Source organism: Schistocerca serialis, chromosome 3, assembly GCF_023864345.2.
Source record: "Schistocerca serialis cubense isolate TAMUIC-IGC-003099 chromosome 3, iqSchSeri2.2, whole genome shotgun sequence".
NCBI classification, from domain to species: Eukaryota; Metazoa; Arthropoda; class Insecta; order Orthoptera; family Acrididae; genus Schistocerca; species Schistocerca serialis.
Window position 1 is genome coordinate 222,628,945 of NC_064640.1, and position 19,421 is coordinate 222,648,365.

Here is a 19,421-nt window from a genome sequence, read left to right on the forward strand (position 1 = left end):
TTAGCCTTAACTATATGAAGATGGTATCTGTTCTTTTGGACATGTCCGATACCATCTTCATATGCTATATGATGTGGTTGGCGTCTGTGAGGGTACATATTTTGGTTTAGCTGCGCTGCCTCCATCTGCTTGGCCGTAGACAAACATCATCTCGGCTTGTTCCGACATGAATACCGGTCGATTTTGGTGCTTACAGTACGCTGCGTCAATCACACAGTCTGTAACACACAAGGAACACTCGTCACGTGGTCAAAAAAATAGTTCAAATGGCTCTGAGCACTATGGGACTTAACATCTGAGGTCAACATTCCCCTAGACTTAGAACTCCTTAAACCTAACTAGCCTAGGACATCACACACATCCATGCCCGAGGCAGGATTCGAAACTGGGCCCGTAGCAGCAGCGAGGTGTCGGACTGAAGCGCCTAGAACCGATCGGCCACAGTGGCCGGCGGCACGTGGTCAAAGGAACTGTCATTCGTCAGTGCCATCTAGCGTGACAACGATGCATTTACGAACACACGTTCATAGGACCTTTCTTCCTCCATCTCCAGTCAGGAATGCGTCCCCGCAGTTTGTCGGTTTTATTTATGTTCACTCTGTATAATATTACAGTGTAGGGCAGGTAAGACAGGTCACCTTAAACATATCCAGAATGAATTAATATATGGAGGTGCTGTTTTCGCCAAGCTACAGCGAACAATATGGCAAATTTTTCGGGGTTCGCAAGAAACTTTTATCGATTATAATCGCCGAATTACTGCATTGACGTTTTGCTAATGAAACTATATGCTTATTCTGTTACATTTTAAAAGGACTTTAACGACATAACATGTGTGGGACTTGATGAAACAGTATCAGATAACAGACCCTCAGACCACTGTCCCTCCGTCGGGAGAAGAGGTTCCACAAAAGTCTGTCCTATTATACCAAATGTAAGCAAACACGTAACTCAGGTATCGTTCTTGAGTTTACTTGAAGCCCATCAGTTTCTGTTCTGTTCCCTATGGAATTTTCTGCATCTCAATAAAGAACATGCAGTTATTCTCCTGACTTAAATTCGGATCGAATGACAACTATTCTTACAGCCCGTCTCCATCGGCACGTACGGATAAGTTACGAATGTATCACTTTCCCTCAAATGAGACTGGCATGTTTTATGTCGTCACTTTACCTAGTTATCGTGCATATCCTATGCAAGAACGATTCAGGAACACAATATGCAGTGTTGTAGCCTTGAAAAAGAAGGAGGAATATAATTAGATTTTCCGCGTCATAACGCTGAGTTGTCTTGAAGCTTACTAAACATGGCTGATTAGATTAGATGCGAATTTTCTGGGTAAATTTACGTTAAAAGTACGCAATGCCATAAATGTAATAAGATATTAAGCTGTAATGCAGAAGCAGTACGATAGTCGGCTTATGATACTGTAAGGTGTAATGTTATTAATAATGAAATCCAAAGGCGTCATTTTTTAATTTTTGATAATGCACAAAGAGGATGACTGATATTTTATGCTAACAAATACAGAAGATCACTACCCGCGGCCTAAGAAAATTGTGAAAATAAAACAGACATTAAATTTTAAAGAAACGTTTCTCTCAAAGAACCTATTATATTGCAAGGCTCGAAATTACTGACTGAAATACAGCTACAAAGTTGATTCTATCTAACAAATGATTGGCGCATCTTCTCAAAAATTTCTTGTTGTGAATAACTTGCGTAGTAAAATATTTTTGCGACAAATTTGTCACGAATGTTGAATGGTGTCTGACAAAAGCGGTCTTTCATGAAACCTCACACAAAGAGGTCTTAGTGGCACTAAATCGGGAGATCTGGGAGGTCTCTATCGGGGACCACCGCGCACTACCCGCCTGCATCCGAACACTCCATTCCAATGTCTGCTGACTGCATTAGTGGAATGCGGCGGAGTGTCAACCTGCTGGGACAACACCTTCCGATGTATGTGGAGATGGATGTCTTCTAGCACCAAGAACAATATAAAATTGAAAAATTGCTTCTATTTTATCAGGGAGTTAGAATGAAACGTCCAATCACATTGCCGAAAACCTTTCCTGGTTACCACATACGTCAATGTAATGGAGTGTTTCATAAACCCACTGATGACGGTTGTGAGTGTTGATTACAGCTTCGCTAGGAAAAATAGCCTTATCCGTAGGATTAATTAGAGATAATTCAAAATATGGAAAGGCTTTTCAGAGACTGCTACCAGTAACAAAATTTGTTGAGTTACTCAAATTATTTAATGAAGCGATATATTTCGAGGTATAAACCTCATCTTCGAGCTGCAACTGCAATAGAAAAAATTTAACAAAAGTACACAGATATTTAAGTTGTTCTATACGGTCTTGACAGAAAAAGAAAACCTAACATGAGAGAATATTCAGTTCCATATGAACATTTTGGAAATTGGTGGTAAGGTCTTATGGGACAAAGCTGCTGAGGTCATCGGTCCCTAAGCCTACACACTACTTAATCTAACTTAAACTAACTTACGCTATGGACAACACACACACCCATGCCCGAGGGAGGACTCGAACCTCCGATGGGGACAGCCGCGCGGACCGTGACAAGACACCCTAGACCGCTCGGCTACCACGCGCGGCCATATGATGTGGCTGTCTTCCTATAGTGTGTTCAGTTGCCTCTATAGCTATGGCTTCTTGGATCTTGTTAACCACTGTTCATAAACTTGCTGGGGGCACTTAAAATACGACATCACAGTTAACTCCCATGAACAGTGGAATCAAGAGGGTAGTCAAAACAGAGCTTGTTTCATTTAACTAGCGGTATGTCGATCCTGGTGTTATCAGTCACTTAGAATGTCTTCTGCACACCTTGGTGTCACATCTCTGATGTTGACCAACGAAACACATAGGTGTGCAAAACTGAAGCCACTGCCAAGTAACACAGCTCGGTGGTACCTGGACCATATATAGACAGAACTGCTACAGTATAATACAGAAAGCAAGTAGGTACGCGTAGACAAATTCCTTGGCCGCCACGCTCTCCGAACCTAAGCCCACTAGTCTTATTTTTGGAGGCATTTCAAATCTCTTGCCTACGGAACCCCGGTACAATATGTAAAGAGTATTCGTTCCCGTATTGTTGAAGGCTAGGGACTAATACCCAATTCTCCAGGGACGCAATGTGACGGCAAGTTGATACATGTATCCATACTAACGGAGAGTTTTTTGAACATTTCATTTAGGGAAGTATTTCATGCTGTGCTGATGCATTCTTTTCCTCTGTTTTACCCATTATTAACGTGATTATGAAGAGAAGTAGGAAATGTGTTCTAAGACGGAAATAAAGCGTTTCCAGACCTAGGTCCATATAACAGATTTTCTTTTTCTATGTACAAGAAATGTTTACTGGAAGTTTGGAGGGTGAATTTCCTAGAACTTGCACCGCAAATACTGCGGAAATGGAAAGTGCAGTTGATGTGCAGTTTTCACAGAATGGATTGGAAGTTAGGGGCCCGTATTGTTAACCAATCAACAGACTGTAATAATACTTAGTGTATTTTTTTCAGACATACACTTTTTAAATGGAAAAATGCGTATTGATATTAACAAACTAAAAGAAGGGCAAATTGGAATGTCAGTAGTATTTGTTTCAGGATCCCAGTGCGAGTCGTATGCGAGGTATCGTACTTCGAAAAGTTTCCATACTGACACATTTACAATACGTGTGGTAGCACACACTAAAGAATAACCCAACTACAAACACTAGTTATGTGGCTTCTCAGCAGTAACGAGACAACTGACCATCACAGGTTGTGTTCAAAATGAGCACAGGCAGCGGCAGTACACGCTTTCAGTCTAGTATGGGACGACTGCTGCATACAAAAAAAAAAAAAAAAAAAAAAAAAATGGCTCTGAGCACTATGCGACTTAACTTCTGAGGTCATCAGTCACCTAGAACTTAGAACTAATTAAACCTAACTAACCTAGGGACATCACACACATCCATGCCCGAGGCAGGATTCGATCCTGCGACCGTAGCGGTCGCTCGGCTCCATACTGTAGCGCCTAGAACCGCACGGCCACTTCGGCCGGCCTGCTGCATACATGCTAGCATTTCAGCGGAGATGTCCGAGCAGACTGCAGTAATACGTCGTTGCATATCATACGGTGTAGTTGGTATGATCTTGTAGACAGCGTTTTGCAGCTTTCCCCACAGAAAAATTTCTACAGACGTCAGATCCGGGGAACGGACCGGCCGAGGTACAGCTCCTCTGTGTCCAATCCAACGACTTGCAAACAATTCGTGAAGACATGCTGTAGTACTTCGTACACAATGGGCTTGATAGCCATCATATAGGTACACAGGTTCCTCCTAGTTTGCACAAGAACGTCTTCTAGCATCCGTGGAAGATGGCCTGTTAGGACGGTGCGTTACATGTGCGAGTTCAGTGTTCCGTACATGAAAAACGGTCCTATGAGCTGATGGTTCACTATCCCACACCACACGTTTACACTCCATGGATGCTAAGACCAATGACGCATTTTTCTCTGTCTTACCTGGACATGATTGGTAAATCTGGCTTCATCACTAAATAAGATACATGATATGGCTGATTATCCTGACGTAATGACCATCTATATAAGCTAACACGACTCTCATAATCGCTTCCATGCAACTCTTGATGGAGAGCGGTGTGGTGGGGATGGAACCTATGTCGATGAAGAATTTGCCTGACTCATGTCACTTCCTCGTGCGATTGCGCGGAAGCTAACGTACGGATTAACTACAACAGTAGCAAGAACATTAATTTCCCCGCTCTTCTGTCATCAACTGTTTCCTTCTGTTACACGGTCTAGGTGCTACACTACCACTTTCACTTAACTGAATGAAGAGGTTGATTAGTAACTGCCGAGATGGTTGACTTGCCGTACACACTGTGCAAGAATGGACTGCATTTTTCCTATACTCTCCCTCGCTATGAGCATGTCGCCTTTTTCTGTATTGGTAAATCCTATCGTCCACTCACCACCTGCTGCTTGGACTGTCACACATTAACTTATTAGCAAGTTGCAATGCACTCAAGGAACACATAAGCACATCGTAAGCAAACGTAACAACGTCGTACCTAGCAACTACGCACGCTGAATGACATAAACAAGTGTCGGTGTGGGAACTCTTCAAAATACGGTATCTCGTAAACGACTGGCATTAGAATCCTCCAACAAACACCACCAGCATTCCAGTTTACCCTACTTTTAGTTTGTTAATGTCAATAGGTATTGTTCCACTTAAAAAGTGTATGTTTGCACAGAAAATACACTTTGTAAGTATTATTAAAGTTAGTGTATTTTCTAACAATACAGACCCCTGACTACCAATCCATTCTGTGAAAACCGCACATCAATAGCACTTTACATTTCCGCAATATTTGCGGAAATGGAAAGCTTGCGTGGCAACGATGCATTTCCGGACACATTTTTATAGGCCTTTTTTTCCTCTATTTCCAGACAGAAATCCGTCCCTGCAGTTTATCGGTTTTATTAATGTTCACCTTGTATAGTACGAGGGTTGTCCAGAAAATAAGTTCCGATCGGTCGCGAAATGGACACCACAGTGGAAACCCGATGAAGCTTTGCACAGATGTGTTGGGTAGTGTCTCTAGTATGACCGTCGATCGCATCAAGACGCTCTTTTCAGTTGTAAGCGCACTGTGAGCGAGTAAAGGTGCCTAGAACAACGATGTCTCCCGCCAAGTAGGAGGGCCTGCTGAGAGGCTTCGCCTTAATGAATGCAGCCCACCTAACACAACTGCCACGCACTTCCTTCTTCATGGCAATTCTCAGCCGCACTCTGCAGGGGCAGTGAAGACGCTCCTGCAGTCTTTTCGATGGGAAGTGTTCGATCACCCACAACACAGCCCTAATTGGCTCGTCCTGAGTATCATCTCTGTTCACATGAAACGCTGGATACGAACACAACACTTGTGAGCAAGCTACGCGCTATAGACCAGCGTAGAGAATTATCGGAAATCGCAGGTAGCTGCCTTCTATGACGATGGTGTTGGAAGTTTGGTATAACGTTCCGACAAATGTCTAAATCGGAGCGGCGACTGTGCAGAGAAGTATCTGGAAAGTGTAGCTAACTCTTGCAAATAAAATGGTTCTGATTGTCGCTGCGGATTCCATTTAGCCACGATCGGAACTTACTTTCTGGACAACCATCGTATTACAGTGTGTGGCAAATGAGACAGGCCACCCCAAATACATCCAGAATGAATTAATATATGGAGGTACGGTTTTCGCCTAGCTATAGCGGACAATATGGCAAATTTCACGACGTTCGCAAGTAATTTTTATCGTTTATACTCGTAGTTGCCGAATACGACGGCGCCTTTTTTTCTAATGAAACTATATGCTTTTTCTGTTATATTTTAAAGATACTTTTAAGAGAACTTCAACGACACAACATGTATGGGACTTGATCAAATAGTGTCAAAATAACAGCGCCGCAAACCACTGTCCCTCCGTCGGGAGAAGAGGTTCCACAGACGTCTGTGTCCGCAGCTCGTGGCCTGGGGGATAGCGTTGCTGCCTCTGGATCACGGGGTCCCGGGTTCGATTCCAGGCGGGGTTGGGGATTTTCTCTGCCCGGGGACTGGGTGTTAGTGTTGTCCTCATCACCTCATCATCATCATCATCATCATCATCATCATTTGTGAGAGTGACTAGATTGGACTGTGAAAAGAAAATAGACTGTGCAAAAATTACGACTTTGTACGGGCGCTGATGACCGCGCAGTTGAGCTCCCCACAAACCAAAAATCATCATCATCATCATCGTCATCATCAAACAGACGTCTGTCCTATAATATCAGATGTAAGCAAACACGTAATTCAGATACGATTCTTATGATAACCCCTGTGCTTGAAACCCATCAGTCTGTTTTATGCTGTTGTAGCATTAGGTAACTTGCTCCTAAAGCTAATGAGGTATTCAAAATGTATACGACAGTCGAAAAAGTGAATATCATTAATGGTGTACGTCGCCAAATTATTAGAGCTGCGGTACGGTTGTATGCACGGTTTATAAGGAAAAGTTCTAGACACTGGAAGTGTGGAGAGTACAATACGCCAAGGAAAAAGAAGAACGATGTGACACTAACATTTTAGTAGTAGCAACACACAACGCAAATATCACTAACAGGAATCTCGGAAGTACAACAGGAGTCAACCAAATGAGTGTTCTACGAACACTACATTCCATCGCATTTCGCTGCTTCTACAGCTTCGTGGCAATGACTTCCAAAGCTGGTTACAGTTCTCCGAATATTATCTACAAAAAATGCATAGTGATGCGGCCTATGTAATCAAAATTTTGTTTAAGCAGGAAGCATCGTTTACAAACGATGGGTAATTCGATTTCTGCCACATGCCCTAATCGGCAGCTGAAAATCCACGCTGACTCATAGAAGTGGATAAAAACAACGTTCATGGTATATCAGTGTTTGCTCCGTGTTTTTCAAGACCCGCATCATTGGTCTCTGTTTTATTGATGGGAATCTAAATACACTCAAGTATCTCGAATTCCTAAGATACGCTGCTGTCTCAGTTATTGGAAAATATCCCACTGGCCATAAGGCAATCAATGTGGCATTAACACGACGGATGACCCTCCCATTCCGCACATGTAATGACAGACCCTCTTAAAAGAACATTTGTAGGACACTGGAACGGTCGTTCCGGAAATGCAAAACGGTGTGCACACTCATTAAACTTAACACTTCTATACTTTTATCTGTGGCTAAAATCAAAAAAAGAGGTCTATTAGGAAACGCCGACGACTCCCGACGCCTTATAATACGGGCCTGTGCTACTGCTAACTCCAGCTGCATTAACGTGCTGAATTGTTTGTCTAGAATCACTTCATAGCATGTAGCAATGCTCAAGGCTAACATTCTGTGCTCTTGACATGATAGCCCTGATAATAAACACACGAACCGTACCTGAGTTACGTGCTTACATTTGGCGTAATAGTGCAGACGTTTGTGGAATCTCTTCTATTGACGGCGGGACTGTTGTTTGCGCCGCCGTTATGTTGATACTATTTTGTCAAGTCCCATACATATTACGTCTTGGTAGTTCCTTTAGAATTCTTCCGAATGCCACAAAAATAAATATATAGGTCAATTAGTGAAAAAAGTTTCGGTGTCGTAATTCGGAGGCTATAAAAGATACAAATTAATTGCGAACATCAGCAAATTCGCCATATAGTCCGCTATAGCTTGGAGAAAATCGCACCTCGATTTATTAATTCATTCCGCACATATTCGAGGTGGCCTGTCTTAAGCCTCACCCTATATACATTGAGGTGACAAAAGTCAGGGGATACCCCTAATATCGTGTCGGACATCCTTTCGCCCGGCGTGACGTGACTCAACAAGTCATTGGAAGTTCCCTGCAGAAATATTGAGTCATGCTGCCTCTATAGCTGTCCGTAATTGCGAAAGTGTTTCAGGTGCAGGATTTAGTGCACGAACCAACCTCTTTACCATTTCCCATAAATGTTCGATGGGATTCATGTCGGGGGATCTGGATGACCGAATCATTCGCTCGACTTGTCCAGAATATTCTTCAAACCAATCGCGAACAATTGTAGCCCAGTAACGTGGCACATTGTCATCCATAAAAATTCCATAGTTGTTTGGGAATATAAAGTACATCAATGGTTGCGAATGGTCTCCAAATAGCTGGACATAGCCATTTCCAAACAACGATCGGTTCAGTTGGACCAGAGGATCCAGTTCATTCCACGTAAACACAGCCCACACCATTATGGAGCCACCACCATCTTGCACAGTGCCTTGTTGACAACTTGGGTCCATGGCTTTGTGTGGTCTGCGCCACACTCGAACCCTCCCATGAGCTCTTACCAGCCCAAATCGTGAGTCCCAAATCGTGTCCAACCGATATGGTCACGAGCCCAAGAGAGGCGCTGCAGGAGATGTCATTCTATTAGCAAAGGCAATCGCTTCGGTCGTCTGCTGTCATAGACGGTTATTTCACCCAGTGTTACTTGTCTGTTAGCACTGACTACTACACACAAACGCCGCCGCTCTCGGTCGTTAAGTGAAGGCTGTCGGCCACTACGTTGACTGTGATGAGAGATAATCCCTGAAATTTTGTATTCTCGGCCCACTCTTGACGCTGCAGGTCTCGGAATATTGAGAAATGGAATGTCCTATGTATCTAGCTCCAACTACCATTACGCGTTCAAAGTTTCTTAATTTCCGTCATGCGGTCATCATCACGTTGGAAACCTTTTCACATGGAGCAAATAAGTACAAATGACAACTCCGCATAGGTACTGCTCTTTCATACCTTGTTTATGTGCTACTACCACAATCTGTAGATGTGTACATGGCTAACCCATGACATTTGTCAGTTCAGTCTATATAGTGTGAAAATTATTTAACCCGTCAAACTCTGGATGGTTGCACGGAACACCAAAATAAATGTTTTTCTCTTATGTAATAATTTCCAGTGACGATTTCTTCAACCGGTAGAAGAAGTCTTCTCTCGACGAAAATTGATTAAAACAGCAAACTCTGAGAGGTTGCATGGGACACCAACAACACTTTTTCTAATGTGTGTTCCAGTGAGGTACCATTCTATGAGCACATCAAATCTTACTTACAGTGGACAAAAATTAATACTACCAAAAGACAACAACATTAACACAACTACTTCAGTTACAGAAGAGGTTCAAAAGTGCCTCCATTGACTTGTAAACAAAGGATACACTGACAGGTATGAAAGAATGCAGAAGTGTCGATAATTACTCCTGCTGCTTCTGCTGCTGCTGCTACTATTTCGGCAACCAGATCCTCTTCTGATTCAACAGAGGTCTTGTTACCAAGGTTCCGCATCTCAACCGACACAAAAGTTCCGGAGGGGTTAAAATCAGAGAATCAGATAATTCATGGTACAGAACCACTTCTGCCAATACATTTTCCTGGAAACTGTCGGTTCAAGACTCGACGCACATGATTACTGAAGTGTTATAGCGGCCCTTCATGCTGGAACTACATGCGCTGTCTTGCAGCGAGCGCCACGTCATCCAGCAATTCTGGCTATGCTCTGTAATAAAGACCGCCATTTAATGGTCTAGGTGGGATATATGGTCCAATTAAACAGTCACCAACAACACTTTTACAGACATTGATCCAGAATCGCGCTTAATGAGTGCGAGTAGTTGTGACATGTGGATTAACCTCACTCAAAACTTGCGAACAGTGGATGACGAACACTCCATCACGCCCGATCGTTACCATACTTGTAAACATGGAAATGCAGGATGCATTTGACACTCTTCCAGGTAGCACTGCGAAAACTGTGCTCTGAGTGGATAATCATCTGGTTCCTGATTGTGAGCATGATGTAAGTAAAATGGATATAACAACTGTTCATGAACCACGTTTCTTACATTCGTCCAATTAATCCCCATGTTACACGCTATTGCACGAGTGCTGATGGAAAGATCTTGCTCCACATGCTGCAGGACAGATTCCTCAAACTGCAGAGTTCGTACTGTGCGACTTCATCCCTGTCCAGGTAATCTTCTAAACGACCTGGTCTCACACAGACGATTATGAACAGCTTTAAACGCTAAATGACGCGGGGTACGGCGTTTAGGATATTGTTGTTGATAATCCCTCTGTGCTACTAATTCGTTGTGGATGGCTATGTACTGTAGCAAGCGTCAACCATACATAGGGTGTATCTGAAGCGAATGTAGAAAACGAGAGAGCTGGTAGAGTGGATCATGACGAGCACATTTCACATAGCAACCCATGTCCGCATCCCCTAGCGTACGTTGCTAGGCGTCGTTGAACAGCGTCGCGCGCCGCCAAATGATACGCACACAACATCCCATCCAAGCCGTCATGGGAGCAGGTCTGCAGGGCCACGTTTTCAATATACACTGAAGAGACAAACAAACTGGTACACTTGCCTAACAGGGCCCCAGCGAGCAGCAGAAGTGCCGCAACACGACGTGGCATGGACTCGACTAATGTCTGAAGTAGTGCTCGAGGGAAATGACACTATGAATTCTGCAGGACTGTCCATGAATCCGTAAGAGTACGAGGGGCTGGAAATATCTTCTGGACAGCACATTGCAAGGCATCCCAGATATGCTCAATAATATTCATGTCTGCGGAGTTTGGTGGCCAGCGGAAGTGTTTAAACTCAGAAGAGTGTTCCTGGAGCCACTCTGTAGCAATTCTGGATGTGTGGAGTGTCGCATTGTCCTGTTGGAGTTGTCCTGTTGGAATTGCCCAAGTCCTTCAGAATGCACTATGGACATTAATGAATGCAGGTGATGAGACACGATGCTTATGTACGTGTCACCTGTCAGAGCCGTATCCAGACGTATCAGGGGTCCAATATCACTCCAACTGCACACGCCCCACACCATTACAGAGCGTCCACTAGCTTACACAGTCCCCTGCTGACATGCAGGGTCCATGGGTTCATGAGGTTGTCTCCATACCCGCACACGTCCATCCGCTCGATACAGTTTGAAACGAGACTCGTCCGACCAGGCAACATGCTTCCAGTCATCAACAGTCCAATGTCAGTGTTGACGGGCCCAGACGAGGCGTAAAGCTTTGTGTCGTGCCGTCATCGAGGGCATACGAATGGGCCTTCGGCACCCAAAGCCCATATCGATAATGTTTCTTTGAGTGGTTCGCACGCTGACATTTGTTGATGGCCTAGCATTGAAATCTGCAGCAATTTACGGAAGGGTTGCAATTCTGTCACGTTGAACGATTCTCTTCAGTCGTCTTTGTTCCCGTTCGTGCAGGATCTTTCTCCAGCCGCAACAATGTCGGAGGTTTGATGTTTTACCGGGATCCTGATATTAACGGTACACTCGTGAAATGGTGGTACGGGAAAAACCCCACTTCATCGCTACCTCGGAGATGTTGTGTTCCATCGCTCTCGCGCCACGTTCGAACTCAATTAAATCTTGATAACCTGCCATTATAGCAGCAGTAACTGATCTAACATTTGCACCAGACACTTGTTGTCTTATGTGGGCGTTGCCGACCGCAGCGCAGTACTCCGCCTGTTTACATGTCTCTGTATCTGAATATGCATGCCTATACCAGTTTCTTCGGAGCTTCAATGTATTTGTGGCATCAAGGCAAATGAGAAGTCAGGGTGAAGTTTTATAACCTTCATTTGAAAAAGGTTACAAAAATTGCCTGAAATTACGCCATCCTGCTTGAATGCACGCCATACAACAACGCTGAACTGACCATCGCACTCTTTCAAACACTCCTGGCAAAGTGGGAATTACTTCCGAAGCTGCCATAATCAGCTCTTCACCAGTCTCAATGGGTGTTTCATAGACAACAGGTTTCAGGTGGCCCCAGAAGAAAAACTCAGTGGGCGTCAAGACAAGAGAGCCTGCAGGCCATGTCACCGGCCCACCGCACGCTATCCAGTTCTCACCAGTGGTTTCATCCTAATGCTACGCACTGTATGTACGAAGTGCGCGGGCGCCCCATCGTGATTGTACCACATTCACTATCGCACGTTGAGTGGAACATATTCCAACAATTCTGGCAGAGTTTCTCGTAAAAATATTAAGAATCTGTTTGCGTTCAGTCTCCGGGGGAACATTTATGGATCGACCAGATTATCGCTTACCAAGCCGGCCCTAATGTTGACAGAGAAGCGATCTTGGTGTCCGTGAACAAAGGCGGTATGCGGATTTTTCTGTGACCACACGTGTTGATTGTGACTGTTGAACAGCCCTCTCGTCTATAGGATGCTTCACATTTAAAAGTACTCGGTTCGGAAGTCCGGTTGAGTGGCACACCGTTGCGAAAACCACTGGCAGAATTCAATTCAAAGCCGGCCGAAGTGGCCGTGCGGTTAAAGGCGCTGCAGTCTGGAACCGCAAGACCGCTACGGTCGCAGGTTCGAATCCTGCCTCGGGCATGGATGTTTGTGATGTCCTTAGGTTAGTTAGGTTTAACTAGTTCTAAGTTCTAGGGGATTAATGACCTCAGCAGTTGAGTCCCATAGTGCTCAGAGCCAGCCAATTCAATTCAACGTGGATGATCGTCTGGGCTAAGGGCGTAAACCTTCTGAAGGCGATAGGGATGCAAATCATCTTCATGCCACACCCGCCAAATTTCCTAAACAACACGCCGAGAGCTCGTTGAGGGTGTGCTTTGCAGCAGTGCTAACGCCTCCTCTTCAATCACTGGTGTACGCCCTGTGCGTTGATGACCGCATCCGTCAGCCTTTCGCATCTGTGACACAAAATAAATACTCCAGGTTTCGGAGTAGGCCCTAAATGCACGTATCCCAGTACGAGAACGAGCCAGTGGGAAAGGCAATTCAAGCGAACCTGTCTCTCGTAGGGTTCTGTGGATGGCAGTAAACGTGCGTGGATCTGGCACTCGACGATTCGGAAATCACCGAACGTACAAACGTGTAGGGTGAGCATTTCCATCCACCGCCCTGTAAGCACAGTCCTCCCAAGGACAGCGATCTATTTCCTCTCCGCTCCACACAGTAACAAACACACGTTTGACGACAAACTTACGCAGGGCGAACCAGACTCTGCAGTGTTCACAGCTGCCGTCCTCTATGCAACACCTATCAAACAGGCATTTGTACAACCAAAAGTAACGCGCTCAAGACCCAATAAGAGGCGGAAAACCCGTAGTGTTGTCTCGCCTGGAATATCCGCAACTATGTCAACTACACCGTTTGCAAACAAAGGTCATATAACTTGAACCCGACGTCTCTTTATATCTTGGTGTCAAAATACACTGAAATCGTTTCCCAGCAGACCTGCACCATGACGGCTCGCATGGCACGTTGTGTGCCTACACTCTTGGCAGCACGCAACACTGTTCAACCACGCCTAGCGCCGTACGCTAACGGATGCGGACATGGGTTGTTGCGTGAAATATGGTTGTTATGACCCTCTCCACCAGCCCTCTCTTTTTCTACATTGATTTCAGATACACCCTGTATATAATGTTGTGTGTTTGTGCTTGTATTTTGCCGGCCGGAGAGGCCGAGCGGTTCTAGACGCTACAGTCTGGAACCGCGCGACCGCAACGGTCGCAGGTTCGAATCCTGCCTCGGGCATGGATGTGTTAGATGTCCTTAGGTTAGGTAGGTTTAAGTAGTTCTAAGTTCTAGGGGACTGATGACCTCAGAAGTTAAGTCTCATAGTGCTCAGAGCCATTTCAACCATTTTGTTTGTGTTTTTGTGTGTGTATGTATGTATGTATGTGTGTGTGTGTGTGTGTGTGTGTGTGTGTGTGTGTGTGTGTGTGTGTGTGTGTGTACACAGATAAGCCGAAACATTATGACCACTGTCCACTGCGACGTTGGATACCGCCTGGTGGCGTTGTGGGCACGTGACGCGGTAACAAAAGTATGTAAGCGGAACAGTCACGGATGGGGTATCACCTTAGCGAAGATGTGGGCTGCAAATTGGGAAACTCATTGAGAGAAGCGACTTCGACGAAGGACAGACTATTAATTCGCAGAGCCTGCGGACGAGCATCTCGAAAACGGCGAAGCTAGTCAAATGTTCACGTGCTACTGTCGTGAGCATTTACGGAAAGAGGTAGAAGGGTAGTGTGTGGATGTGGCACTTGACGTTTCGGAAACTGGCGAATGTACAAACGTTGAACAGCCTGAGCATTTCCATCTGCCGCCTAGTAAGCACAGTGCATGTCTCCCATTTCCTCCCAAGAATAGCGCCCTACTTCCTGTCCGCTCCACACAGGTGCTAAATGGTAAGACGTCCACGATTCTTCACAATATGTGGGGTTCGGAGGCTTCTCTGCGCTCTGAAGTAAGATAGATGGTGATCTGTGGCACCCCTGCTGCTGCTCAAGTGTTTCGGAGCACGGAATTCTGCAACTGAACAGCTCTAGGTGTTCACATGTTGACCCAACGACATTGTCAATTACGATTGCAGTAGGCACGGGACCATTGGGATTCGACCCTCGATCAATGGAAACGTGTCGCCTCTTCGGATGAATCATGTTTGCTACACTTGTTCGACGGTCGTCTCCACAAACTCCGTCATCGATGTGAGCGGCGGCTAGAAACGTGCAGCTGATGGGAGCAGTATTATGCTATGAGAGACATTCTCTTGCGCTGGCATGGACCTGTGGAAGTAATCTAAGATACGCTCACAGTTACGAACCACCTGCAATTCTCCATCTTGATGTCTTCCCCGACGGCGATGTCATCTTTCAGTAGCATAGTTTTCTGTGTCTCGGGGCTAGAAGCGTGCTGCAGTGGTTCGAGGAGCATTATGGTGAACTCATGTTGATGTCTCGTTGACCAAATTCGCTTTATATAAATCCTTACGCAAATCAGCGGCCCATCAATTACGCGAATTAGAAGACCTATGTGTTAACATCTAATGCCACATACCCCCACAAACCTACCAACAAACTGTCGGATCCCTGATACGTAGAATCAGTGATGTATTTCGTTCCAAAGACTGACAAACAAGCTATTAAGCAGGTGGTCATAATGCTTTAGTTCATCAGTGTACATGCATTGTATCATCATATGTGTAGCTAGGAATGAAAACATGAAATCTGGAAAACTGGCAGTAGCTGAAAGAGGTTGAGTTCGTGTCACGATCCTCTTTGCGTCGTTTAGTTGTATATTTTATTCACCTGGTTACTTCTACTCCAAAGAGAGAACTCAGTGACAGGATATAAAAGTATTTGTTGTTGCAGTTCACAGAGCGTTTGCATTAGATACCTAACATCAGCTAGTTTCCTTAACATACCGGGTGATAAAAAAGTCAGTATAAATTTGAAAACTTAATAAACCATGGAATAATGTAGATAGAGAGGTAAAAATTGACATACACGCTTGGAATGGTATAGGGTTTTATTAGAACCAAAATAAAAACAAAGTTCACAAAATGTCCGACAGAAGGCGCTGGACAGCAAAACGTCAGTGGCTGCGCATGCAATCGTGTATAAAAGGAGTTGTAATGAGAGAGAGAATCAGATGCGCCAGCAGTTGCAGCATGTTGACGTTACCTGAAAAGGCGCTTTTAGTGAAGCTGTATTATCAGAATGGAGAATGTGCTAGTTCAGCGTTACGATCCTATCGCCATAGGAAGGGGATTAGAACGGGTAAAGGTCCGTTGACAAATGCAGCTGTGACGAGAATGATTTCGAATTTCGAAGCCACGGGTTGTTTAGACGATAGACCCCGTGGTGGCCGACCGAGCACAAGGCGTAATACTGCTGAGACAGTTCAGGAAGAAATGGAGACTGTAGCGGGTTCGTCTATGCACGGGGATGTCAGCGCTCGTGCAGTTGCACGTCGCACCGGCATTCCATAAACTACTGTTTCGTTGGCACTGAGGCGTACCCTCCGACGCTATCTGTACAAAATCCATCGGCATCATGAACTGTTACCTGGCGATTGAGTGAAGCGGAGGGCATTTGCGGTGTGGGCGTTTCAAAAGATGGCGGAAGATGACGATTGGTTGAGTAACGTGTTGTGGACCGACGAAGCTCATTTCACGCTCCGAGGGTCTGTCAACGCCCACAACTACAGAATTTGGGCTACCGAAAATCCTAGAACTGCCGTGGAAACTCCAGTGCACGACGAGAAAGTCACGGCATGGGTTGGATTTACCACATCTACCGTTATCGGGCCTTTTTTTCTTCGAGGAAATGCGCGATTCTGGTTTTGTAACTGCTACCGTGACGGGTGAGAGGTACGCCGATATGTTACAGAATCGCATCATCCCCAGCCTGTCTGATAAACACCTGCTGGAACGTACGATGTTTATGCAGGATGGCGCTCCACCCCATATTACTAGACGCGTGAAAGATCTCTTGTGCGCGTCTTTTGGTGATGATCGTGCGCTCAGCCGCCACTTTCGTCACGCTTGGCCTCCCAAGTCCCCAGACCTCAGTCCGTGCGATTATTGGCTTTGGGGTTACCTGAAGTCGCAAGTGTATCGTGATCGACCGACATCTCTAGGGATGCTGAAAGACAACGTCCGACGCCAATGCCTCACCATAACTCCAGACAAGCTTTACAGTGCTGTTCACAACATTGTTCCTCGACTACAGCTATTGTTGAGGAATGATGGTGGACATATTGAGCATTTCCTGTAAAGAACATCATCTTTGCTTTGTCTTACTTTATTATGGTAATTATTCTATTCTGATCAGATGAAGCGCCATCTGTCGGACAAATTTATGAACTATTGTAGTTTTTTGGTTCTAATAAAACCCCATGTCATTCCAAGCATGTGTGTCAATTTGTACCTCTCTATCTACATTATTCCGTGATTTATTCAGTTTTCAGATTTATACTGACTTTTTGATCCCAGGTATTATTTCTTGAATTTAGCTTTCGTTCTGTTAGTTCTGGATGTTTTCTAAACGTCAGGAATTCGTCGAGAGTCACACTTTAACAATTGGTATTTTGACAACGCCGTAAGTTTTTGTTGTTTAAGATTACATTCGAAGCTTCAAAAAGTGTACACACATGGCCGCCAAATCAAATGTGATCATGGCCGTAACTATCGGAGTTACAGAAAGCACAGCAAAGACAGTTCTTGTGACGAAGTATGTACGTCCAAAACCGTGCCACCTATTAGTGGTTTCACCATACGTCAGCCACTTCTACATCTACATCTGCATATATACTTCGCAACCCACCGTACGGTGCGTGGCGAAGGGTACCCTGTACCAGTACAAGCCGTTTCTTTCCCTTTTCTAGTCGCAGATAGAGCGAGGAAAAAACGACTATCTATATGCCTCCGTATGAGCCCTAATTTCTCGTGTCTTATCTTCGTGGTTCTGTCCGGCTTCGTAGCGTAGCGATAGCGTTACCGCCTACCACGCAGGGGGCCCGGGTTCGATTCCCGTCAGCAGACTGGTTTTTGTGTGTCCTTCATCATCATTATCATCATCTTTGACTCGCAAGTCGCTGATGTGACGTCAACTAAAGTGGACTTGCAATACGGTGGCCAGACTCCCCGCATGGGGCCTCCCGGGCAGCAATGCCATACGATCATTATCATCATCATTCGTGGTTCTTACGCGACATGTATGGTGGTGATATTAGGATTATTCGGCAGTCAGCTTCAAATACCGGCTCTCTGAATTTGCTCAATATTATTCCTCTAAAGGAACGTCGTCAGCCTCCGGGGAAAACCCATTTGAGATAGAGCATAGATGCTCACAACTGTAGCACACGAACAGCCGACCAACTTCGCCGATTTCGACGTGTTCATTCGCAGGCTCCGGCCATAACAATGTGTGCTTTGACAGTCGCTTGCGACAGTGTATATCCCTATGTGCGACCCGTATGTCACTAGTATGATTCCTCATTCGTCTGTGCTTCGCTTCTATATTTTCCTTGCCGCGTCTGGTGTCCTTAACGTCACCAGGCGGCTTTCAGTCTCGCAGTGGACAGTGGTCATAATGTTTTGGTTCATCAGACTAAAATTGCACCACCCTTAGGATGTGCCACATCTCGTTTCAGTATGCAGTGCTCTTTGAAGCCTTTTATCGAAAGCGTTTGGTATAAATATAATAAGTTAAATACGTCCTTTTATAGAAGATGGTCTACCTCTACATCTACCTGGATAGTCTGCAAATCACATTTTAGTGCCTGGCAAAGGGTTCATCGAACCACCTTCACAGTTCTCTATTATTCCAATCTCGTATAGCGCGCGGAAAGAATGAACACATATATCTTTCCGTACGAGCTCAGATTTACCTATTTTATCTTGGTGATCGTTCCTCCCTATGTAGATCGGTGTCAACAAAATATTTTCGCATTCGGAGGAGAAAGTTGGTGATTGGAATTTCGTGAGAAGATTCCGTCGCAACGAAAAACGCCTTTCTTCTAATTAAGTCCAGCCAAAATCCTGTATCATTTCTGTGACACTCTCTCCCATATTTCGCGATAATACAAAACGTGCTGCCTTTCTTTGAACATTTTCGATGTACCCTGTCAGTCCTATCTGGTAAGGATCCCACACCGCGTAAGAGCATTCTGAAAGGGGACGGACAAGCGTAGTGTAGGCAGTCTCCTTAGTAGATCCGTTACATTTTCTAAGTGTCCTGCCAATAAAACTCAGTCTTTGGTTAGCCTTCCCAACAACTTTTTCTGTGTGTTCCTTCCAATTTAAGTTGTTTGTAATTGTAATACCTATGTATTTAGTTGAATTTACGTCTTTTAGATTAGACTGATTTATCGTGTAACCGAAGTTTAACGCGTTACTTTTAGCACTCATATGGATGACCTCACACTTTTCGTTATTTAAGGTCAACTGCCACTTTTAACACCACTCCGATATATCTTCCAAATCGTTTTGCAGTTTGTT